This window comes from Peromyscus leucopus, chromosome X (assembly GCF_004664715.2).
Source record: "Peromyscus leucopus breed LL Stock chromosome X, UCI_PerLeu_2.1, whole genome shotgun sequence".
Taxonomy (NCBI): domain Eukaryota; kingdom Metazoa; phylum Chordata; class Mammalia; order Rodentia; family Cricetidae; genus Peromyscus; species Peromyscus leucopus.
Window position 1 is genome coordinate 135286585 of NC_051083.1, and position 26534 is coordinate 135313118.

The window sequence follows — 26534 nt, forward strand, 5'->3', positions numbered from 1 at the left end:
AATCACAGCAAATAGCAAGTGCTGGAGAGGCTGTGAAGAAAACCAAGGTATTTTTCACTGCTTATGGGGATGTCATATGTTACAGAAAAATTAGTATAAACATCCCTCAGATAGTTAAAACTAGAACTATCATATGACCCAGCAATCTTCTGTTGAGTCTATGTGCAAAGCATATACAATCAGCACCATGTTGAAATTGCCATGTTCCCATGTGCACTTGTCTAGTATTCACAATAACCAAGCCACGGAATCAATCCAAGAGTCCATCAATGAGTAATGTGATGTGATGGGTGGTGTGTCGTGTGTGTGTGTGTGTGTGTGTGTGTGTGTGTGTGTGTGTGTCTGAGAGAGAGAGAGAGAGAGAGAGAGAGAGAGAGAGAGAGAGAGAGAGAGAGAGAGAGAGGAAACTTGATACTCTTGTTTAAAACACAGAACTAAGCTCTTTCTTATTTTGGAAATTTCACATCCACATTTTGCTTCAGTGTATTTATATTTCTATCCTTCTTTCCTCACATGTATTTTCTTCTAAAAAATGCTTTGTTTTATCTTGAAAGACTCTAGAACCCATTGCTGGTAGGCCTTTTTGATTTTGAAGTCCTGAGCTGATGCATTTAAGTACTTCAAGATACATATTACACAGTGTGTGAGGAGTATGCTTTTCTTTTGGAAAGATGAGAAACAGGAGCTGTGGAAGGAACTGGGAGTCAACAGGATGAAGCCGCCAGGTTTCAAGCATGTAGAATCAGAATATTAAACTCCAGGAAAGTTACATTCACTGGAAACCCTAAATTTGAGAACATATTTGCACATGAGGCACATGCCCCTCACTTTTGATAGTGGTGGGGCTGGAATCCAGGTTCTCTCACATGCTTGGCAAAAATTGTACCACTGGTCTGCACAGCAGGCTCCTGAACCCCATTTATAGATCCCTGGACGTACAGCATGGGGGCAGTGATGAATGTGGAGAGACTTTCACAGTTTGAAAACAACCTGGAAAGTAGAAGCTACCCATCTTTGAGTTTGTGTTGCATTACTCAGGAGGTTGGGGACATGGATAGTGGGCCACTGGTGTTATTAATGATGGTCCTTAAAGCAATGTAGAGTTCTGTGCAGCTGGTCCCTATCCCAGAAACTGAGAGTCAGGTTCCGTGGAGGCGAGACCTGCTTAATCCAGATATTGCTGCATCAAAGGTTACTCTCATCCTAGCCAGTGGCCTCACTCGGTTTGTAATCGGTTTGTAATCGTCAAACTCTACAAGGACAGGTACTATTTCCATTTGGATCCGATGATCCACTCTGGGACCAGGGAGTACCTGACCCAACTCAGAGCTGAATCAGGAGTTAACATCCTGTATCCTCACTCTGTCCTCTACTATCCATGAACACATCACTTGTAGGGGACAGAGGTGGTGAGTTAAAAAAAAAAAAGCCAGCATTCATACCGTGGGCTTCCTGTCGCTCCTCAAGCAGCCGAAAATAGCTTGGCAGTATCTCTGGTTAAGGAGACTGTCTCCAGAGTGCGCAACTCCACGCCCCTAAGGGGGAGGATCATGGGTAGATCTGGGCCTGCGCCTGGACAGCGGACTACAGCTCCCAGAACGCTCCGGAGCACCTAATGGGCCTTAAAGGGGTGAGTAACAGTTCTTTTTCCGCTGTGCAGGAAACTAAGCCACTGGCTAGGCTAGGAAATACGACTCCTGGGTCCAAGGGAAGGCTCCCTCTAAGGTGGCAATGGAGGAAGTGGCTGGTGTTCTGGTCATGGATGGGAGAGGAGGGGGATTGTGTGGGGAGCATTCACGCGGTAGGGGTCTGTACCTTGGGGATCACCCCTCAGAGTTCAGGACAACTTCAGAACTCAGATCTCAAGGCAGGATGTGTAAACAGTGGTGAGCTGTTTGTCTGGGTTGTCGTAGTGACTGACTACCAGACCTAGGTGCCCAAGAATGGCATAAAGAAGGCCAGAGTGTGGCCCCGAGACTCACAGACTGCATCCCAGGATTGTAGCCAGTGCCTGTTGGCCCAATCCGCGCATGCAGATTGTGTACGTGCATGCGTGCGTGCGTGCGTGCTTGCGTGCGTGCTGTGTGTGCGTGCGTGCGTGCGTGCGTGCGTGCGTGCGTGCGTGCGTGCGTGCGTGCGTGCGTGTGTGTGTGTGTGTGTGTGTGTGTGTGTGTGTGTGTAGTTCCTGTGGCAGTCACCTTCCTCCTTGTCTGAGACAGGATCTGTTCCTTGTTCTCCCTGCTGAACCAGTTTCTAAGGATTCTTTTCCATCTTGCCTGAGGAGAACAGTGATGCTTCTAAGCATCTGGCTTTCTGTCAGTTCTGGGGATTTGAACTCAGGTCTTCTCAGTTGCTTGGCAAGTATTTTGCCATTGAGCTAAATCCCCGACGCAATTCCCAATCCTTTGATCCTAAAGAGCTCTGTGCAGGAGCATTACTGGACCAAGGGTTTGATGCGAGACCACTCCTCAGATGGGAAGGTAGGGAAACTTTAAGATAACACACAAAAGCTAATCAGCTCTCAGGTTGGGGTCGACCAGGAGGGAATTAGCTTTTGAAATCTAACAGATTTTCTATCACGTCAAAACAAACTGATGAAACGAATTAAAAATGTGTTTTATTTTACCTAAGAAATCCAAATGTTTTATTTCAACATGTGATCAATACAAAATGTTATCAAGAACAGTTTTTTGTTCAAGTTTTCGCACTACCTCTTTGAAGTTGGTATGTATCTGGCCTGAATAGCACATCTCAACACAGACTGGCCGAGTGTCCAGTACCTTAGAGCCATGCTTGGCTTACTGGTAGCCTCACTGTGCTGCATAGCTCCACAGTGTTCTGTGGAGCACTTCTAGTGTAGAGCTTGGTATGGAGTAGTTCAGATGTAACCTTGGGCCAGGGTTTCTGCCTCCTTTCCTCTCGATTACTCCTTTGATTTTGGCTTACATTTACCCAATGCACTGCTGAGTCTTTAGTCTCATTTTGGATTCTGGTGCCCTTGAAGAGGATACTCAGATGATGGTGCTGCTTCACCTAATGGGACTACCCAATCAGTGTGGGCATTTTTTGTTGTATGTGCTTGTATGCTTGCTGCAGGAAGAGCCAGAGTCACTCAGGGTCTCTGCTTTCCTGGCCCCCACTCAGAAATTCCTTCAAAGACTCTGAACTTCTCAATGGATGACCCAGAGGAAGAGGACAAGACTGATGGGCTCCTGACAGTCTGTTCGGAGGTCAGCTGGAATTCTTTCCTTACTCAGAGAAAAAGAGTAAGAAATTCTTACTTAGAGAGGTAAGATGTTGCCTTCTTCTGACCTGGATTGTCTGCTACCATTTGATCATGTTTCATATTTTTGAGACATACTGTGCCCAAATCTTTTCTGATAGACTAAAGGTGAGATCCTGACCCAGCCCCAGGCATCAGAGGTTTTCTCTCTCTCTCTCTCTCTCTCTCTCTCTCTCTCTCTCTCTCTCTCTCTCTCTCTCTCTCTCTGTGTGTGTGTGTGTGTGTGTGTGTGTGTGTGTTCATTGTGAGGGAAGAGAAAGAGAAAAAACTGTGAGCATGAATTTGTGAAATAATAGGAAACTGTGAGATGCTTTCCATTCACCCCCAAGAATTTTGAGCAGAAAGTGGCATAGGGAAAAAGAAGGAGAAATGTAGGCTGCATGTGTAGATTTGGAGATGATGGGCAGGAGCATTCCATGTTAGAGGCAAGAAAGAGTAAAGGATCAGGAACAGAAAGGAAGTGGTGTCTGATCCACTGGAACTGGAGTTACAGAAGATTGTGAGCCTCCATGTGGGTACTGTCAGTCCTCTGAAACAGTAACCAGTCCTCTTAAGTACTGAGCCATCTCTCCAGCCCCTGAAAGGATTTTGTTGTAATGAATTATATAAACAAAGTTGTACTTTCTTAGCAAGTTAAATGTATAGTTCATCAGCACCTAGGGCATTCACAATGTCATTGCAAACAATATCATCCTTCATCTATGGAATTTTTTTTCCTTCTTTTCCCCAGACTGGAGCTCTTTCTCCTCTAGACATGAACCTCCCAGTAGTCATCTATCTATTTTCTGTCTCCATGGCCGGGGGGCTGGGGGGGGGCAGGTTGTACCATAGGACCTCTGGGTTGCATCTTCAATTATTTGTTCTTTCATGTCTTGCCCCTTTCATTGAACATAGTGGCCTCCAAGTTGGTGTCTACACTTTTAGCTGTCAGCCTTACTGGAACTTATTGTAGATGTTGAGAAGCAGAGCAAATTTTACGATGAGGGCTGCTCCTTTGGAAATGGTAATTAGAGTAAGCCTAAAGGTTGTAGAGGAAACAGGACATTCACTGACTTGGCTTTTGTTGTTCTTTAATTTAGAAGTCTAGCAGAATGCCAGTTCCCACATTCCTTAAGTGAACAGCCATTTGTGAACCTCAGGAATTCCTCCAAAATTCCATTGCTTGACACTGGAAAGGTTTTAAAGATCTAACTTGCTGAGCCATGCCAATGCATAAAATTGAGGGGATGGGAAGCCCCACTATTTCCTAATCAGTTAGCTCAAATATAGCTAACAGATTCCTCAAGAGCTTGTTTCCCATGGTGTGGTCATGGGGTGCAGACTGTTCAGACATGTACAGATACCACAAGGAAATACTTGGTGGCTCTTTGGTCCTTGTTAATCCTTTCAGTGGGTAAAAGGAAACCAGGAAGAAGACTGTTTCGTAGTTGGTTGTTTTTTTACTCTTAATTCTTGGGGAGCCCGCCACCTAGGTCCTAAATAATAAATCACACGAAGTCTTATTATTACTTATAAATTCCTGGCCTCAGCGTGGCTTGTTTCTAGCTAGCTTTTCTTAAATTATCCCATCTATCTTTTGCCTCTGGGCTTTTACTTTCTCTATTTCTCTATACCTTTCTTTACTTCATAGTCTGCGGCTTGCTGTGTAGCTGGGTGCCTGGCCCCTGATGTCCTCCTCTCCTCCTTTTCTCATCCCTTGATCTTCTCTTCCCAGATTTCTCCTTCTGTATATTCTCTCTGCCTGGCAGCCCTGCCTATCCTTTCTCCTGCCTCGCTATTGGCGGCTGTTCAGCTCCTTATTAGACCATCAGGTGTTTTAGACAGGCACAGTAACACAGCCTCACAGAGTTAAGCAAATGCAACATAAAGGAATGCAACACATCTTTGCATCATTAAACAAATGTTCCATGGCATAAAAAAATGTAACACATCTTAAAATAATACTCGACAACACTGTTTAGTCTTTTAACGTTGTCTCAGGACAAGAAATGTCTAGTTCCAGTGGTTTTATGCTAACTTTCAGATTAAGAAATATAAATCAGTCTTCAACCAGCAAAGGTTTATTAGTAATTCACATTGCCAGGGTGAGGTGCTTACCTCAGTGTGTAAAGCGCTTGGCCTGAAGGCATAAGGATTTGAGTTTGATCTCCAGCACCCATGTGAAAAGCTAGACAGGGTGGCTTTCACTTTTGATTCCAGCTTTGAAAAAGCAAAGACAAGTGGGTTCCTGGATCTCCCTGGCCAGCTAGCCTTGTGTTCTCATTGAATTTTAGGGCCAATGAGAGATACTGTTTGAGAAAATGATGTAGAAAGCTCCTGAGGAATGATACCTGAGGCTGACCTTTGGCCTCCACTCAACTCTTCACAAACACGTGCTGTCACCCCTACATAAAAGTGAACATGACACAGGAGAGCCCACATGCATGCACCATGCAAACACACACACACACACACACACACACACACACACACACACACACACACACATACACGCAAACAGACCCAGCAAAACTTCCATTGCATAGTTGTTGCCCCTCTGGACTTAAGTATAGGGAATTCTAGGATTAAAAAATGAGACAGGGTTTCTAGGAGGTCCTTTCCTGGATGGCAGGTGTCATTCAGGCTACTGGATGGCTTTTTTTGCAGGTCTGGTGGCAGATGCTGGTTCTTTCATGAATAGGGTTGGTCATGTTGCAGGGAGGTCCTTTGTGAAGCCTAGAAAGATTTGGATCACATCTCTGGGAATACTTCATAGCTTGGGCTATGAATGCTGCTCACACTACTAGGCAATCCTTCCAAAGTTTAGGGGCACATGCTTGCAGCCTGTGTGTGGATTTCACTTCATGCTTCTGTTCAGACCACATTTGTACTTTCCTGAATACCATGTGGTTCCAACTCAAATACACTTCCCACTCCCAGTCTGGAGGTGCTCTGGAGGCTAGGATAGAGCATTTAGTACTGTGACAGTACCTGTGGGTTCCAAGAGTGTGTGCTGTAGTAAGGATCTTTTTCCTCTATGTCTTGAAGCCACCAACTAACTCATCAGGGGTCTTTTCAAATTAGCCTCTTGGGAGTGCAGAGATGGCTCAGTGGTTAGGAGGCCTGGCTGCTCTCACAGAGGAGCCAGGTTCAGTTCTCAGCAGCCACATAGCAGCTCACACCCACATGTAACTTCAGTCCCAGGGGATCCAATGCCTTCTTCTGGTCTCCTAGGGCACTGCACACATTTAATACACAGGCATACATGCAGGTAGAACATCCATACACATAAAACTTTAAAAATAAAAAGAAATAGCTTCTTGCAGCTACTCTGACAGTGATGAGGAGAGAGTTTTTCTGGGGCCTGAGTTCACTCTGCCAGTGCCTTGACACTGTCCCACTGAGCTTTTTAAATTAATCCCCCGCTTTCTTTAAAATGGCTCTCACTGAGAACACTTGATGGGTTTTCTGAGGCTCTCTGTCTCAAGTGGTGGTTACAGCCTTCTGCAGTTGCAGTTGCACAGGCAGGGCAGATTACTACAGGGTGGACTTTGTACTCTCCCCTGTGTTGCTCTGATAGTTTCCTATTTTATTTTGTTACCAAAACTACAGATTCTCTGCCAACACCAAATTTTTATGGTCACTGCTCTTCAACTGTTCCTGGTTTTTGGAGACACAGGTGACTTCCTGTATGTCATTGACACCTTCTGGAAAGATTTCCTCAATGTTGATTGCCTGTGTTGGAGGTACCAATTGTTACAAGGATTTAAGAGACCTTGAGGTCTAAATGAGGCTTGTTTTCTATAATGCAGTCTTGTTTCTCTTAACATAATTCTCTTAGCATAACAAACTCATGCACTGAAGACACAGAGTTTGAGAGAATAAGGGATTAAACGAATCAGTTCTTTTGTAGATATGAAAGTAACTAGGTTTCCAAGGCATAATCTGCACTAGCCAGTGCACACATCTATTCAGTGTTTACTAACCGTTCTATGAAACAGTGTTTTCATTTGAATTTGAAATCCAGTGTAAAAAATTGACTATGTAATACCACATTAGCTGCTCTATCTAGTCTGTGACACCAAGTTCAGTCTTCTACTCACCCATGGACAGGTTTGTTTGCTTTTCCTTATATTGTCTTTTGGAAAGATAGGAACTCAGAACAGCTGTCTGCTTGTGGGTTACTAGGCTTGTTCAACTCTAGCATACTTTTCTTCCCTTTGGCCCTGTAGCAATGCTTGGGACTCAAGAGTCAGCCTCAAACAAAGCTAGTACACTAGAAGCTCTCAGAAGCTCCGTTATCTAAGATGTATTTTCTGGGTTGACAGTAGAACAGGTGGCAATTCCAAGTACCAAGATTGCCCAGATTGTCCCTTGCTAGGTTATTATAATTATAATTATAATTATTATTATAATTATTATTATTATTATTATTATTATTTATGTGTACTATATTCACATGTGTAGTGTATGCATGTATCTGTACACACACATAGGTCAGAGGAGGGCTTTGGTTGTACCTTATTCATTTAATACAGTGTTTCTCACTGAACTTGGAGCTCACTGTTTTTTAGGGAGGCAGCTGGCCAAGAAGCACCTGAAATCTTCCTGCTTCTGGTACTCCTGGGGCTCCTGCCCTTTCCCCATGCTGGAATTGCAAGGACAACAGCCAAGTTCAGGTTTTTTTGTGGGTGCTGGGGATCAGAGCTCAGATCCTTACACTTGCACACCAAGCACTTGCACCTACTGAACCTAGCCCCAGTTGCTATTAGTTTTTTTTTTTTTAACATTATTGCTTTTTGTCTCTTGTATTTATATAAAAATTGTGTTATAGCCATATTAGCAATTTATGCAAAGAAAAACTGTATATCTTTTACATAATATGGCTGAGTTCATGTTTTTGTGTTTATTTCCACAGTTCATCTATTTGTTTATGCATTTTTGTCATTGTTATCAATTTTTTCGTGCATACATGTAATTTTGAGGGTCTAGACATTATACAATTCCTGGGGAGTTTGTTTATAAGACTAGGTGCTTCTTACCACAAAGTGCTTCCCTGCTGGCCCAGTGGGATGGCTACAGGTTGGAGAGTTTCCTTTGAATTGCTAGAATTAGATACACTATCCAGTTTTCCACTTGCTAAGTATACTTTTTAGTTTCCCATTGTATATTATCCAGCAATCAATTTAAATAACTTAAATTGTATCTATCCTCTGAGCTGGTTCTCTGGAATATATTAAGTAATTGTTTTTAAATGAAAAAGAAAGAGTAGGTGCTCAGACGTTGAATATTTTTGGGGTAAGTAATATAGGGATACAATAGCACCATTCACTCAAGGAATAGTGAAACAGATTTCCAGGAGAATGGGATCTATGGGACAGGATGAAAGATGAGGCTAGACCATTAAGTAAGTATGGCCCTGGTCAGGAAAGATCTAGAATACCAGTTAAGAAACTTAACTGCACCCTAGAAAGACTGTCTGCAGAGGGCTATAAATAGACACCTATTATGTCTAGTTTCCAGAATGGTCACTCTGATGTCAGTGGAATAGAGGAATAGTAGCATGTGAGTTCTGAGGAAGCAGAAAGACCAGGTATAAGACATATGCAGTAATATAGGCGAAAGGTGTGTGAAAGCCATGGGAGTGGAGACCCCTCAGCACACAGCAATATAACTCCACGATGCTGTGGATATCGATCGCTCTGTATGCTGTGAATGTGTTGCTCTGATTTGGTTGATAAATAAAATGCTTATTGGCCAGTAGCCAGGCAGGAAGTAGAGTATAGGAGAAATAAGCAGAGAGGAGATTTCTGGGAACAGGAAGGCTGAGTCAGGAGACGCTGCTAGCCACCGCCCTAGGAAGCAAGAGTAAAGTACCGGTAAGCCAGGTAAGCCACAAGCCACATGTCAATGTATAGATTAATAGAAATGGGTTAACTTAAGATATAAGAACTAGATAGCAAGAAGCCTGCCACGGCCATACAGTTTGTAAGCAACATAAGTCTCTGTGTGTTTACTTGGGTCTGAGTGGCTGCAGGAGCTGGGCGGACACAGGAAAACTTCAGCTACACCAGGGTCTTTCTCTGCTGTTGTAGGGCATGTAGTGTCATGGGCCAAAGGTGTGAAGCATCCTGTGAAAGTGTCACCCTCTTTTAAAGACTGCCTGAACTATAATGCACCTCTTACTCATTCAGCATAAGCACCCATGCTCAGGACCTATCCCTTTGATGACTTTGGCAGGCCATGTGGCTTCTACTTAAACAGTGATTTGACCTGGAGATATAGGTCAGTGGTTGAGTACATGCCTAGCACATGTAAGCCCTGAGTTCAATTCCCACAACCAAAATCAAAACATATGACCACTTGACTGTGTACTTGGGGCTCCAATTTTCAAATTATTGTAGTAATTTCCTTGAAAATATTTGCTGAACAGACAGGTGTGGGAGACCAGCTCCCACATTTATTTACCCCAGGGACTCTTGAGGAGTGAGGGATAAGAAACATAAATAGAAATATAGAGGGGGAGAGGAACACATAGAAACACAGGATAGCCTCAGGTGGGCCTGGATCCTTATCTCCCAGCCCAGAACTTTATTCAAAAGGACTTTTTATAACAATGCCAAGGGGAGGAGCAATAGACCTCCCCCTTGCTAGATACAGCCAAGTGTAGACCCTTCCAAACACTTGGAACCCAGGCCTGTGGTCCAATCATCCTCTTATGCAGTCCTGCTGGGTAAAGCCACTAGGAAACCTTGGTGGGCTCCAACAGACAGGGAGCAGGAGTTGGCAAGGATTGGGGATGGGAGCCCTCTGGTAGGCAGTGACTGGCAACTAAACCAGTTCTTTGCCACTGAGAGATTGGCCCACCCTGCTATGTTCAGCATGTAGGTGCTCTTTTTGGAATCTATTTGAACTAATTTTTTTTCCTAATCAAATGACTTTCATCCAAGGAGTAGAGATGCCTCCACTAAAGTACTCATCTAGGCACACACTAGATGCTCAGTAGACATAGGACTTAGTGCAGAGGACCCTTGAATACATTCCAACCACTTTGTCCATTTTTACTTCATCCCATAATGCTGTTCACTCCAGGCCTCCCTGAGGAAGCTCAGTAAATGGGAAACTACTTGTGTTTTAAAGACATTTACTCATTAGTTTGCCAAATAGATTTTTAGCTGAACTTACTTTATTACATTGATAATGCATACTTTTTCCTATGAATTAAGCAAGAAGAAAAAAAAAGCCAAACAACTCACTATCTCATTTCTTGCTTCATACTTTTTGCTTCCTGTACTCACCCACATGAAAAAGTAAGTTCTGGGATGTCCATAGGGGAGAAAACATGAATTATTTGTCTTTCTGAGATGTTTTGCTTAATATAGTAAGTTTCTGTTCCATTAATTTTCCTGAAAATGTCATTACTTTATTTTTCATTTCAGCTGAATAAATTTGTTGTGCCTCTTCATATTTTCTTTATCCACTCAACTGGTACTGGGTTTCCTTAGGTGGTGGGTAGTAGTAAGCATGACTGTATGAGAATCTCTGAGGTAGGACTTAGACTCTTTGGGGGTATCCCTTGGACTCTGTTGTTACAATTCCTAATCCATCTCTAATTTTATGAACTCTGGTTATCACTTTCTTTTGGTTAGTTTGAAATTGTGTTTATTGTTCTGAAGGATCAATGCTTTCATCGATTCTGTTAATTAATCTTTTCCTCCCTAGTTCATTTAACTCTCTAGTTCATTTACCTCTGCCCTGATCTTTATTGCTTCTTGCTGTCTACTGCATTTTGTTTTGTATTTTCTAGAACCTTTATGTTCATCATGAGCTTATTTATTTGAGAATTTTTGAGTTTTTTTTTTAGCATAAGCAATTATACCATTAATAGTTTCTATTGAGATAGTGCGTCACATTGAACCTAGAGCTTGTTCTTCTTTTCAGCTAGGCTGAAGGCCATCAATCCTCCTGTTCCCTTTCTCCAAGTTCTAGGCTTATAGGCATATCCAGCCATGTCTGGCTTTGTGTATCCCCTATTTGTATTTGATGGAATATTCTGTAACTACCTATCTGTTGCTGGAGGGCTTCTCTCCAGGTTCCACCAAGCCCCGCATTCCCACAATCCACGTATAAAATAATCACTCAGACGCTTATATTACTTATAAACTGTATGGCCGTGGCAGGCTTCTTGCTAACTGTTCTTATATCTTAAATTAACCCATTTCTATAAATCTATACCTTGCCACATTGCTTGTGGCTTCCCCGCGTCTTTACATGCTGCTTGTCCTGGCAGTGGCTGCAGTGTCTCCCCCTTCTTCCTGTTTCCCCAATTCTCCTCTCTCCTTGTCCCGCCTATACTTCCTGTCTGGTCACTGGCCATCAGTGTTTTATTTATATAGAGCGATACCCACAGCACCTATCAAATCCAGTTGGTATATGGTGTAATCTAACTCTGAAGTTTCTTCATTAATTTTTAGTTTGAAAGATGTGTCTAAGGATGAGAGTGGTATATTGTGCCTTTAATGTTGTTGTTTTCATGAAATTACAATACCAAATATCTAGTATATATCATTGACAGTTATTGTATCTTTTTGATGAATTGTTCCCTTCGTTAATCTGTAGTGCCTTTCTCTATCTCTTCTGACTGGTTTTGGTTTGAAGTCTACTTTTTCAGGTATGAGAATAGGTTTGTTTATAGTCTACCTTCCCTTGGTAGGATCATTTCTGTCCTTTGACTATAAAATTTTGGACTTTCACCTTCAGGGGTAATAGATTATGTTTCTTCTAGACAACAAAAGGTTGCATCTTGGTTTGGTTTTGTTTGTTTAAATCTGGCCAGTTAGTACTCATTTTTTAAATGGTGAGTTGAGGCCATTTCCATTTAAGATTGTTATCTAGGTGGGCTTGCTCTTGCTTATAGTTTTGTTGGTTGTTGTTCTGGTTGGCTGGATTATTGGTAGTTCTCTTCTTCCTCTTCAGCCACTCTTAGGTGTTTGGGTGTGTGTTTGGCACCACAGATTGTTCTCAGAGTTTCCTCTGTTCATCTACTCCTCAGATGAAATATATTCCTCTGTGCTGTGATGAATGAGATGGTCTTGTTCCTCTGTACTATTTTCTATGGTGCTGGCTTGGTTGAAATTAATTACTTTAACCTGTGTTTGCCTTGAAATGTTCTTATTTCTCCATCAGTTTTAGAAATCACTCTGCAGGGTATAGAAATCTTAGTGGGCAGTTTTTTGGTTCCAGGGCTTGAACTATATTATTCTGTAATTTCCTGGCTGTTAAGGTTGCTGATGTGAGATCTTTGGTATTTTGATATATTGGCCTCTATACGTGAGTTGTTTTCCCCTTCTGGTTTTTAAATATTGCTTCGTTGCTTTGTAATTTGACATCTGGACCATTACATATCATGGAGATGCTCTCTGATCATGTCTAGTATGGGTTCTATGTGCCTCTTGTAGTTGTCTGCACCTTTGATTCTCTAATTCTGGGAAATTTTTGGCTATACTTTTATTGAATAAACTGTCTATGCCTTTAGACTTTGCCTCAGTTCACCTCTTCTTCTATCCTATGGATTCTTAGGTTTGGTGTTATTGCACATATCCCAGAATTCTTAGAAATATTGGTCATGTCTTTTTTTTCTTTTATATATGTCTCAATGTATTATTGCTTCCATCCCTGAAATTTATTCTCCGGCTTGGTCTTATTTGTCCATTATGCTTTCTACTGTATTATTATTATTATTATTATTATTATTATTATTATTATTATCCAGAGTTAATTTCCATAATTTTTGTAGTAAAAGCCTGGGCTTGAGCAGCCCCAATGAACTGGGTTTGGCCATCCATCCTCAACATGCTAATTACATAGAAGGGTAAGTATGAAGCAAGAAGACTTTTATACAGCGTTCTGTTTCATATAACACATGCTCCAATGAAGTCCAGTTGGGTAGCCAGTGCTATGCTAGGTAATATTGCCATGCTTTTGTAGCATCCCCTAAGTGGTCATACTCCATATACTCCCATGATCACAATGATCTGCTGTCAGGCAGGAGGCTTGTCTCATATATGGCACATCCTTCAACACTGGATAATAGTCAAGATGGCCAGCTTCTGCTGAAAATAGAGGAAGAGAGGGGTAGAGGACTAAGACAGAATTTGAGCAGACCTGTGCATATCAGATATCCTGGCTTCTGTTCTCAAAAGTCCACCCATTCAGAGTTTCTGCCAATACAGGCAACCTTGCCATGTCTGACTTTGAGATGCCTATGCCCTCCTTAATCTATGTTCTATGTCATGCTGGAGTCATCCATAAACTCAGCTCCCTGGTGGAAACCAAGGAGAAGAAAGATGAAGGAGGCCCAGAAAGGTATTGTACTTGGGTGGGGAAGCACATTGTCCGTCACTGAGGGAAGTCAGGGCAGGAATTCAAAGCAGGAACCTGGAGGCAGGAACTGGGACAGAGGTCATGGAAGGGTGCTGCTTACTGCTTTCCTTCTCATGGCTTGCTCCTCTTGTCTTCTTATACCATCCAGGACTACCAGCCCAGAGATGGCACTGGCCCCAGTGGGCTGGGTCCTCCCTGAATTAATCATAAAACAAGAAAATGCCCCACAGGCTTGCCTATAGGCCAGTCTGATGGAGAAATTTTCTCAGTTGAGGTTCCCTCTTCCTAGATGATTCTAGCTTGTGTCAAGATGACCAGAAAAACACCTAAAACAAAACAAAAACTAGCCAGCACATCTGAGTACTTTAAGGAAGAGAGAATGGCACAGGAACATGAATTAGGCATATAATACAACCCGTAGTTTAGGCCAGAGATGATGGTTGTGTGAACTTGGAGTGTGGTCATACCAAAAGAGCAAAGAGGGGACTTGAAAGATTGCTCAAAGATTACAAGACAGAATTTTAGTGAGATAAATATGATGAATGAGAGAAGGTGGTGTGAGCAAGTAGTCTTTGGGTCCTGGCTTGAAATCTGTAGGGATATGGTATAATTTATATAGAGGGACCACAGGCCCTGGAGCAAGTGCCACTTCTAAACCGAGACATTTGCCGCTGTTGAGTCATGGCGTCCCTGATTCTGGGAGCAATGAAAGTGTCATAACTTGTTAAAAAATAAATCCTTATACACGAAAGGCTGCTAGCCATGTGATCCATGAGAGAATCTCTCTCTGTAGAGCTGACACTATGGGGATGCTAGGACACCATTCTATCTATCATCCTTCTGTGCCTATCCCTTGGGTTACACTGGCAGGAGGCAGGATAAATCCTTTAGACCAGGAGGCTTGTTTTTCTTTCACAAATAATAGCAGGAAGCATGTATAGAAAATTTGAAGCAATCTGGATGAATAGGAAGTAAATTATATGGAAAACATGGACTCTGTCACATGTGACTCAATGGTCAGAAGGTTTGGTTAGGTTTTCCTTAGGTATCATAACCCAGACTGCTCAATCTTTTACATTGAATCTTACAAGTTACTACTGTTCAGAGGACAGACAGCACAAGTACCAGATAAGAAGTCACTATGACAATTTAAGGCAGAGAGGGATATTTAAGGAATAGGACATTGAATATATCATACTCCTGGCTGTGCCACCTCATCACTGTGGAATGTGGGCAAGCTCCTTTACTCCTATGTCCTTGGATTTTCCAGTTATACAATGTGGAAAACCTGGTATGTCCTACCCACTCCAGAGGCATAGGATTCTGTGTACCTAATCTGTCTTCGTGAATCCCCTTTAACACTCTTGGGAGCTCAGCTGGATGCTATGGATTATGGGGAGGAGGCATGAGTGCGGTGTTGCTAGAGTTTTCCTGCCTGGCCCACAGTCAGGACAAATATTTGTCACCCACCAGTCCCACAGCCGCTCAGACCCAACCAAGTAAACACAGAGACTTATATTGCTTACAAACTGTATGGCCATGGGAGGCTTCTTGCTAACTGTTCTTATAGCTTAAATTAATCCATTTCCATAAATCTATACCTTGCCAGGTGGTTCGTGGCTTACCGACATCTTCACATGCTGCTTGTCATGGCGGTGGCTGCAGTGACTCCTTCCACCTTCCTGTTCTTTCTTTTCTCCTCTCTGTTAATCCTGCCTATACTTCCTGCCTGGCCACTGGCCAATCAGTGTTTTATTTATTGACCAATCAGAGCATTTGACATACAGACCATCCCACAGCAGTGCGGTGTGGGGGTGTTCATTCAGATGTTTCAGTGATCAATTTAGTCACTGATTTTTCTATCATATAAATTTTGGTATACAACATGGTATTGTGATATACATAAACTTAGTACAGGATCATGGACCCAGGACTGCTTTTAGAGTATGAGGGTAAAAGAAGGACGTCTAAGGTTGTGAGATAAAAGCACATGAGTATGTTGATGAGAGACTAGATCAAATGTAGAGGAGATGCTTCAGCTGACAAAGGGATGGGAACAGAAAGTACATGATCTCTACCTATAGGAGATGAGAGAGGATGGGCAATGGAGCAACAGCATGTGCTAATCTTCAGTAGGGTCTGAGAAAGTTTATCCATTGTCTCTGTGCTAGAGCAGGTAGTAGAGACATACACGGGCAGTGAGTAGATTTGATAGTGGAGGATGATGTGTTTCTCAGTTGATCATACCTGTTTCCTTGGTGAGGCAAAGTTATCAGCCATGATATTTGAAGTTTGAAGGGAGGATAAGGTGTGAAAGAGTGTGATTGCAGCAATTCACCAGAGGTTCTTAGTGTTAGGAATATAACACCAGCCTGTTCTATAGAGCAATAACTCCAAATGATATTCCTCTTGAAAAGCAACTGGGAAGTAGGTTGGACTATAGTTCAATGATGCAGGACAAGCAATACCACCAGAGAGAAAGAGAAGCAAACAACTAAGGGTGTTGGTAAATACATATATTTATTTGTATATGTATATATGAAGGCTTCACAGAACTAGGCAAACAGAAAAATGGGAGCATGGGGTGAATATATAGGAAAGAATAAACAAGTGTGGTGCATGCATGCGTGTGTGCGTGTGTGTATTTCTGTTTGGTCATGTAAATGCACGTGCTAAGTGGTATGAATGGTGGAAATGGAGGTCGGATCAATGTAGACCTGCCAATAGCCACAGTGAATGCTGGTCATAGTGGGAATGTGGACACTTGTGGCATTGCTACTTCAAGCTTGTTGCCCAATATGATGTGGACTCTGGAGATAAGAATGCTTTGTCTGGTTTCTTGAGTTCTTTATATATTTTGGATATCAGCCCTCTGTCAGATGTGGAGTTGGTGAAAATCTTTTCCTGCTCTGTGGGCTGACAGTTTGTCCTATTGACGGTGTCCTTTGCTATATAGAAGCTTTTCAGTTTCATGAGGTCCCATTTATTAATTGTTGATATTAGCCTGTGCTGCTGGTGTTCTGTTCAGGAAGTTGTCTCGTGCCAATGCACTCAAGGCTATTCTCCACTTTCTCTTCTATCAAGTTCAGTGTATCTGGTTTTAAATTGAGGTCTGTGGGGGCATCTCTGGGATGAACTAGGAACCTAGAGCAATAGCAACTCCAAGGAATCAATGAGGGTGACTCCCTAGCTAAGACTCCTAATAATAAGGAATATAGGGCCTGAACTGGCCATCTCCTATAACAAGGTAAGACTTCCATGGGAGGGACTGGGACACCAATTCAGCCACAAGCCCTTCAACCTACAATCTGTCCTGCCTACAAGATGTGTTGGGATAAAGATGATGCAGAAATTGTGGCAGTGACCAAATAATGACTGGGACAGCTGGAGACACATACCCTGAGAGGGAGCTTACCCCTGAGGGCCAGGACCCAGAGGCGGGATACCCCAAAGACCTAGGATAGAACCAAACACGAATGGCAAAAAAAGTCAATTAAATGATTCCTAATGATATTCTGCTGTACTCATAGATTGGTGCCCAACTCACCTGTCATCAGAGAGGCTTCATCCAGCAACTGATGGGAACAAATGCAGACCCACAGCCAAACATTAGGCAGAGCTCAGGGAATCCTGCTGAAGAGCGGGGAGGAAGGATTGTAGGAGCTAGTGGTGTCAAGGGCACCACAAGAAAACCCACAGTACTAACTAACCTGGGCTCATAGGGCTCACAGTGACTGAACCAACAACTAGGGAGCCTGCATGGGACTGACCTAGGCCCTCTGCAAATATGTGACAGTTGTGTATATTGGTCTTCATGTGAGATTCCTAACAATGGGAGTAGGGGATGTCTCTGACTCTGTGTTCCCTGCTTTTGGGACCCTTTCCTCCTACCAGATTGCCTCATCCAACCTTAATCGAGGAGGGGCCTAGTCTCAGTGCAACTTGGTATACCATGGCTGGTTGATGTCCATGGGAGGCCCGCCTGTATCTGAAGAGAAACAGTGGAGGCTGAGTGGACAGGACAGGGGTGGGATGGGGGTGTGGGGGAGGAACTTGGAAGAGGGGAGGGAGGGGACACTTTGGTTGGAATGTAAAAACAAAACAAAACACACAGAATACTTTGTCTGCTAACTAACTTTTCCCAAGCCTACCTTATTTGCATCCCTTTTATGAGGGAGTTTTTCTGTTTTTCCAAACACGTGCTGATTACCTTCGATAACACAGTTCTCCTAGTTGTAACCAGACTGCGTATTGACCCAACCAGGACACTTGGGAGAGTCTAAAAGGCAAAGTCAGATGGGACTCAAGGACAACCAGAAGAAACCATTACTGTCCCAGGCAAACTATGGTGAGTATTGACAAATGACTGCATGTGTGACTTCTCTTCAGCCAATTTTTCAGTGAGAACAGTATAATTAACACACACACACACACACACACACACACACACACAGACACACACACACATACACACCACTGACCTATTGCATGAGCAGGATACTGTTGTGGAATATTAGTTTAAGATGTGTTAATATTCATTTATGCTGTGGAACATTTGTTTAACGATGCAAAGATGTGTTTCATTCCTTTATGTTGCATGTGTTTAACTCTGTGACGCTGTGTTTAATTCTATTTTGCCTGCCTAAAACACCCAATGGTCTAATAAAGAGCTGAGTGGCCAATAGCTAGGCAGGGGAGAGGATAGGCAGGGCTGTCTGGCAGAGAGAATAAATAGAAGGAGAAATCTAGAAGAGAAGAGCTAGGAGCAAGGAGTGAGAAAAAGAGGAGAGGAGGATGCCAGGGGCTAGACACCCAGCCACTCAGCCAGCCATGGCATAAGAAAGAAAGAAAGTTATATAGAGTAAAAAAGATAAAAAGTCCAAGGCAAAATGTAGAAGAAGAGAAACAGGATAATTTAAGTTAGAAAAGCTAGCTAGAAACAAGCCAAGCTAAGGCCAGGCATTTGTAAGTAAGAACAAGTGTCTGTGTATTTATTTGGTAGCTGGGTGGCAGGCCCCCAAAGAGTAAAACAACAACAACAAAAAATACCCCAAAAAGCCAAAAAAAAAAAACTACAGGATACAAAGTGAAAGAATTTTTATACATAGCATTAAGCATGGCGATTGATGAAATTCAGAAAAATATCATTGTACTAATTGCATATATGTATTCACTTTTAGTAGCAAAAAGTTTCCTCAAAAAAGTTTTGTTTTTCAAACAATGGATTTCTAGAACTTTGCAAAGATAGTACAGGGTACTCCCTGATCAATCTTTGCTCAGCTTCCTCTAAACTTACTTTGAATTTTTCAATGAAGTGCACAGTTCTAAAGAAAACAAAGACAGAATGAATCTTTAAAAAATAAATGCTGTGACTGAGCATCTCCACCTCCCAGATGTTCTGTCTTTCTAAAAGAGAGACACTGTCTGTGCCCTATTAGCTGGTGAGCAGTTAAAATCCCACACTCGCAATGTTTTTAGTGATGTGGTCCCTTCGTGTTCCATTTTCTTCTTTATTGTAACTGAGCAGACAACCTTTGCTAAGTTCAGTCTGGTTGTCTACAGTCTACTAATTGTCAGTTACAAGGCCAGAAATATAGAAGAAGCATTCGAGAACATTTATGGTAACTCGACACTACTGCATCATCTGCTTTATGTTTTACAAAATGTTCCCCAGAGATTAGAAGGCAAGTTCCTTAGAAGCTTGGCAGACAAAAGAAACAGGAGAAGCAAGGATCTGTAGGTGGAAGTTTTCCTGTGTCCCGGCCAGCCAGTGGTCAGGACAAATCTCTCCCACTGGCATCCCCCAAGTAAACACACAGAGGCTTATATTAATTATAACTGCTCAGTCATCAGCTCAGGCTTATTACTGACTAGCTCTTACACTTGAATTAACCCATAATTCTGATCTATGTTTAGCCACGTGGCTTGGTACCTTTTCTCAGTTCTGCCTTGTCATCTTGCTTCCTCTGTGTCTGGCTGGCGACCCCTGACTCTGCCCTTCCTCTTCCCAGAATTCTCCTCTTCTGCTTATACTACCTATACTTCCTGCCTGGCTACTGGCCAATCAGCATTTTATTTATCAACCAATCAGAGCAACACACATTCACAGCACACAGGATGACATTCCACAGCACTTCCCCTTTTCTGTCTAATCAAAAAAGGACGGTTTTAACTTTAACATAGTAAAATTACATATAATAGAACAGTTATCAAGCAAGAATTACAGTTACACAATCTAGTCTATATGTATTTGGCAAAATTAAAGAAAATATTCTATCTATCCTATATTTGTGAGTCTAAAGTTTCATATCTAATTTATCTTTTATCATAACCAAGGAAAATTATAACTATCTAGTCTTCAACTACATCAAAGACCTCAGAAGGATATAATATTTACCTAATTAAATAGGAAATGCATTGTGAGCAACTTCTAAAATTCTGGAAATGACAGAGATAGCTGCCTGCCTGGACAGTCATCCAAAGTTCCTCTGCAACATTGGGGCATCCATCTTTAGCCCATAGGTCTAGTCTCTCAGTCACTTTTTCCTGTGTCCTGTAGAATTTTCGGCAGTCTCCTCTGCAAAGCAGGAACCTGAAGGACCATCTCATTTTGCAAAGTTCAGTGGCCATCTTCCTATGGGTCTTGCACATCCGGTTTATACAACATATTGTCACCAGTCGACACAAGGGCACTTTTTTGCCCAGTGGCTAATTTTGCCACAAAGACAGCCAACTCCATAATGAGTTTCTTCAATGCCCATTATCTTCTCTGAAGTAGATTGGTGCTGCCAGGAGCAGACATGCCTCAATGTCCAGAAAGTCAAAATTCTTAAAACATTTTAAATGCCATATTCTGTAGGTCTTTGAAGTGTTTGAAGATTACCTACCTAATTGAACTATGTCTATGTATACCTAGAAAACTTAGCTAACATGACTATAAGTTTGATTATCATAGATGACTAATTATTAATCTGTATTTCTCAACTATACACTACAGTTTCAAATGAGTTGCACAAACAAAATATTCTAAACAAGAGTAGAAATATACATACAGTATAACAAAATTAACTTTAAATTTGTATCAGTAAACTAAAATCTATAGCAATGTAAAACATTTTACACAAGTTGTTGCTCTTTAAAAGTAGATTCAATGATCTATCCTTTCATCCTATCATATCTATATCCTATCCCCCTTTTTCTTTAGAAAGATATTGACTATGACGAATAACAATTTGTAACCAGTCTCTAAACAAAGACAAATATCCATAATCCATTCTTTGAGAATGTGGGCATAGTGTTCTAGGCTACTTCCTGCTGATAGGTGGTGCTGGTAGTCTTATGGGGATCCAGAGAAAATTTGAGATAATGGTCAAGTCCTGGGAAGACCAGCTATAACCTTTGTTGATAGGTACCATCTGTTAAGTTTCAGGACGTCTAGGTTGATCAAATCTGATCCATCTTAACCTGGAACAAATCCATAGCCTCTTGTTTCCTGTGGAAACAAAAGCAGAGCCTCCTTTCCAAAGCAACATAACCTTAGATCCAAATTTTGAAGTCAAGATACCTTTAAAATATACATATTGGTTTAACTGAGCATCCTTTACAATCAGATGTCTTTCTGCAGTTAAAAATCCCAAAGACAATATAATCCAGACTCTCTGTGTGATTTCCATCTTTACGTGGCTTATTTTTATATTACTTTTACTTTCTCTTTAAAGACTTTATTTTTTAAAACTTTCTATTTCTTTATATAACTGTCTATATTCCTTTTCTTCTCTCTTCCAAGTCTACATACATTTTTACACACATTGTAATCTGTTTAAAGTCTTTTTCCATCTGAATCTGCCTTATTGTGAATCTATAATCCTTCTCTGACCAGGAGAGACTTTAAACTGCTGAACTGCCTGGCTAGTACAAAGAGCAGCAGCTTTGGCTGCTGACTCCACCCATTTCAGCTTTTCAACATGGCAGAGGTAATTTACCTCTAGCTCTGGGCCATGTGTACCATCAACTCTCAGAAGCATTGGGTCTATGCCTCCATTAAAGCAGCGTGTAGCCCAGAACAACCTCCCCCTTTTTTTGTACTAGCAAAAGCTAAATCCACAACACAGCATACTGTGTGGCTTGGAGACACCTCTGTGTACCTACCTCAGCAGGAACCCGCCATGCTGCAGGTCAAGCCCAGGCGCTGCTGCAAACTCGCCATACTGTAGCTCATGGCTTGCCTGAGAGACACAACTGGGAAGCTGTTTTTAGCTCCATTTTAAGTTTTTTTCTTAAGATTTGTCAGGTTTTAGGTGGAAACTCTAGCCCCATGTTGGGCACCAGAGAGAGAAAGGCAGAGAGAGGAGACTGCGAGTTGCCAGCCAGACACAGAGGATACAAGATGATAAGGCAGAACTGAGAAAAGGTACCAAGTCACATGGCTAAACATAGATAAGGATTATGGGTTAATTTAAGTGTAAGAGCTAGTCAGTAATGAGCCTGAGCAATAGGCCAAACAGTTATAATTAATATAAGCCTCTGTGTGTTTACTTGTGGGATGTGAGTAGGAGAGATTTGTCCTGACCACTGGCTGGCCAGGACACAGGAAAACTTCTGACTACAGCGATCCAGTTGATCAGACCTTTGTTTGGTAGTGAAAAATGAGCAAGGCTTGACATGTGGCAGTGGGAACGTACAATGAGACCCATGATACTGGCATGAAGCTAGTGGTGGCAGAGAAAGATAAGTTGTTCAACAACACCAATAGAAGGTACCTCATAGCCGGGAGGTGGTGGCACATGCCTTTAATCCCAGCAACCAGGAGGTAGAGGCAGGACAGTCAGGACTACAAAGAGAAACCTTGTATCAAAAAGAAAAAAGGAAGAAGAGAGAGGGGGGGAGGAAGGAAGGAAGGAAGGAAGGAAGGAAGGAAGGAAGGAAGGAAGGAAAGAAAGAAAGAAAGAAAGAAAGAAAGAAAGAAAGAAAGAAAGAAAGAAAGAAAGAAAGAAAGAAAGAAAGAAAGAAAGAAAGAGGGAGCCTGAAGTTACATATGTTGGCCTGAAATTGTTCTCCTGACCCACTCTAAACTCCCAGCTTTGGGGAACTCACAACTACTTCTACATATATGCACAAACATCTGCCTATCATTTATCACATAGTTATGTACACATTAGCTTATATTTATATATAGTCTCTCTTTCAAACACACATGCTCACATGCATATATGTTTGACATAAAATTCCTGCCATACAAACCTGTCCCATACATGAATCCACTCTCATATATACATCTCACACACTGTGTACTCCCTCATGCACTTTTACACATATACATGTGCACTCATATTCATGCATGTGTATGTATACCCATTCATGCACTAACACACATGTGCTCAAACAGTGCATATGTCCATACTCTACTTACTTCCATGTATTATCTCACACATGCATACATACAGTTCCTTCACAAAAACTCACAAGCAATTATTTTACACACACATACACACACACTTTTACTGATACCTTCCTTTGTACATTGTGGCCAGACAGATTAAATACTTATGTGTTATTTTTAAACTAAATCTCAAGCTTATGATTTTACCAATAAAGACTCTGGAGGAAGGATGCTGGGGTAAAAACATGTTAGCTCAGAGAGGCCAAGGAGTAACCAGCTGACCTTCCTCCTAAGCCAACATTCCAGAAAAGAGAACCTTTCACTTCCACCATCCCAAACCAAAAAAAAAAAAAAAAAAAAAAAAAGTTTCTCTGTTTTTCTAACTCCCTCTTACTCTCTATGCCTACTTTCTTCAACTAGTTTCTGGATCCACCTCTTGACCCATGGTTGATTTTATTTAATTAATGCAATCTCAGGGTTCATAGTGTGATCAAGTTTCTCACAACACTTATGCCTTCTGTGAAGTTTTCTCTGATTTACTGATCTCTCACATTGTGCATTTTCCACTTCTACCATCCCATTATTCAGAGTGTAGTAGCTCCTCAGGTTCTTTGGATTCCATAATACACACACACCTAAGTCCCTTATATAAAATAATATAGTGTTCACATAGAACCTGTGCACATCCTCCCGTATATTTAAAACCATCCCAATGCAATGCAGTTGTGTGTAGAATGAATCTTAAAAGGTCTTATTAATAAAATCAAACCCAGAACCAGGTATTGGGGTGAATGCTGGAAGATCAGAGAAGCAGAACAGGCCACAGCCACCTTGCCTTGCCAATTCCTCAGCTGATCCTGTTTGTCTCAGACTGGAAGCCTCTGTGTCCTCATCCAAATGGATCTCAGATGAACTGCTTCTCGAAAGCCTGAATGCTTAACCAGCTAAAAGCTTCTAGTTTCTGGTCTTCATGCCTTAATATCTTTCTGCTTTCTGCCATCACTCCCTGGGATTAAAGGCTCACTTTCTGGGATTAAAGACGTGAGTCACCATGCCTGGATGTTTCCAATGTGGCCTTGAACTCAGAGATCCATGCCTCCAGAAGGCTAGGATTAAAGGTGTGAGTGCCACCATTTTCTAGCCTCTGTATCTAGTGGCTGTTCTGTTCCCTGACCCCAGGTAAGTTTATTAGAGTCACACAATAATTTGGGGGAACACAATACCACCACAGTTGTGACACTGTATTATTTGGAGAATAAGGACATGAAAAGCACATGCACCTCTTCAGTTTAGATGTGCTGTAGCTAGAGTTTTCCTGCCTTGCCCACAGTCAGGACAAATCTTTGTCACCCACCAGTCCCACGGCCGCTCAGACCCAACCAGGTAAACATGGAGACTTATATTGCTTTCAAACTGTATGGCCGTGGCAGGCTTCTTGCTAACTGTTCTTATATCTTAAATTAACCCATTACCACAAATCTATACCTTGTCACGTAGCTCGTGGATTACAGGTACTTTACATCTTCCCTGTCCTGGCAGCTGCTGCAGGCAGTGACTCCTGCCTTTCTGTTCTTTTATTTCTCCTCTCTGTTAGTCCCACCTATACTTCCTGCCTAGCCACGGCCAATCAGGTTTTATTTATTGACCAATCAGAGCAACTTGACATACAGTCCATCCCCCAGCACAGCCAAGTGCAGACCATCTCAGACACCTGCACTCAGGCACATGGTCCTAATCATCCTCTATGCGGACCTGCTGGGTAAAGCCATGAGGAACCCAAGAACGGGCTCCCACAGGACATACAGAACATCCCAGAGCAATGTGCTTTCCACAAATATCTTGAAACTAGTTTGGTTTGAACCTGAGGATGCTACTCACCACTGTACTAAATACTTAGCTATATATTGTCCTTCTTGTTCACAAAACACCTAGTACATGGAGCAAGGTTATTTGTTTTTCCAGGTTCAGAGGTATTAAAGGCAGCTAGATATATGGGGCTATCTTAGATGAAGTGTGATGTCACAGTAGATGCTCATTACTAAGATGCTGGATGAGATTACAGTTGAAATGATAAGACTGTTGGCATGCTCAGTGTGATATTTACTTTTAGAAAGAGATGTCAAAAATAGTGACAGAGGTGGTGTTTGCCTTTTGCTACACTGAAGAATGCAGATAATTTAAGTCCACATAATTTCCAGTGGACTTAAAAACTGGGGTCCAATGATTGAGAGAAAAGTAGACATGCACAGTGGAGACTTTTAAACCAAGGTAGAGGTCATAGTGAGAACAAGATGAGATAATTTAGGGAACGTATAGAATGAGGCAAATAGGATGATGGGACAAAACCCTAGAACTGTGGATAGAAAGGGGACAAGCAGGGGAGATGGAAACAAAAGCAGGTAAATAGGAGGAGAGAACTATCTTCCTGGCCTTGGAGAAGTGGGTAGAATCATCCGCTAGCCGCAGGTTACAGGAAAAGTGAGGTTCTTCCTGGGATTTCTACAGCTTTCTGGATAGCTACAGGACAGGAGGAGGAAGGATGGCAGAGTGTGATGAAAGGACATTCAAACTCTGTTGTTGAGTTTTCTTTTAGTCTAGACCCATGTTGAAACACCAAAATGTTATTAGTTGTTTTTTACTCTTTTGGGGTGCCCACCACCCAGCTCCCAAATAAATCACATGGAGGCTCACTGTTAATTATAAATGCCTGACCTTAGCTTAGCTTGTTTCTTGCCAGCATTTTTTTTTTTACTTTAAATTATCCCATCTACCTTTTGCCTCTGGGCTTTTTCCTTTTCATGCTCCCGTATATCTTACTTTCACTCTTACTCCATGGCTGGCTGTGTGGCTGGGCGGCTGGTCCGTGGTGTTTTCCTCTCCTTCTCTTGTTGCCCTTTTTTTTCCTCCAAGATTTCTCCTATTTATTCTCTCTGCTTGCCAGTCCCACCTATCCTTTCTCTTGCCTTGCTATTGGCTGTTCAGCTCTTTATTAGACCATCAGTTGTTTTAGACAGGCACAGTAACACAGCTTCACAGAGTTAAACAAATACAAAATAAATGAATGCAGCACATCTTTGCATCATTAAACAAATGTTTCACAGCATGAACAAATATAACACACCTTAAAATAATATTCTACATCATTCCCCCTTTTTGTCTAAATAAAAAGTTTTAACTTTAATGTAGTAAAACTGTACACAACAAAAACAGTTATCAAGTAAGAGTTACATTTACAATATTCTGTCCATGTGTAGTTAGCATATTAAGAGAACATAATACATTATCTAACCTATCTTAGTGAATCCAGAGTTTTACACCTAATCTGCTTTCTATCATAACTAAGGAAAACTGCAACTATAACTATCTAGTCTTCGACTCCATCAAATACCCAGAAGGATGTAATATTACCTAACAACAGAGACATTTCACTGCCTAGACAGTCACCCAAAGTGCCTCTGCAACTTTGGGACATCCATATTCAGCCTACAGGCCCAGAATATCTGGCAGACT

At 41.9% G+C, this 26534-nt stretch overlaps 1 long non-coding RNA gene across 1 annotated transcript; it reads left to right on the forward strand.

Annotated features, from left to right (window-relative positions):
- The first annotated feature begins 370 nt into the window (after positions 1-370).
- On the forward strand, positions 371-26534 carry LOC114687202. The gene is made up of 4 exons (XR_003733662.2): positions 371-1630; positions 3097-3289; positions 17910-17993; positions 26520-26534. It is a non-coding gene; the product is annotated as an uncharacterized LOC114687202 (long non-coding RNA).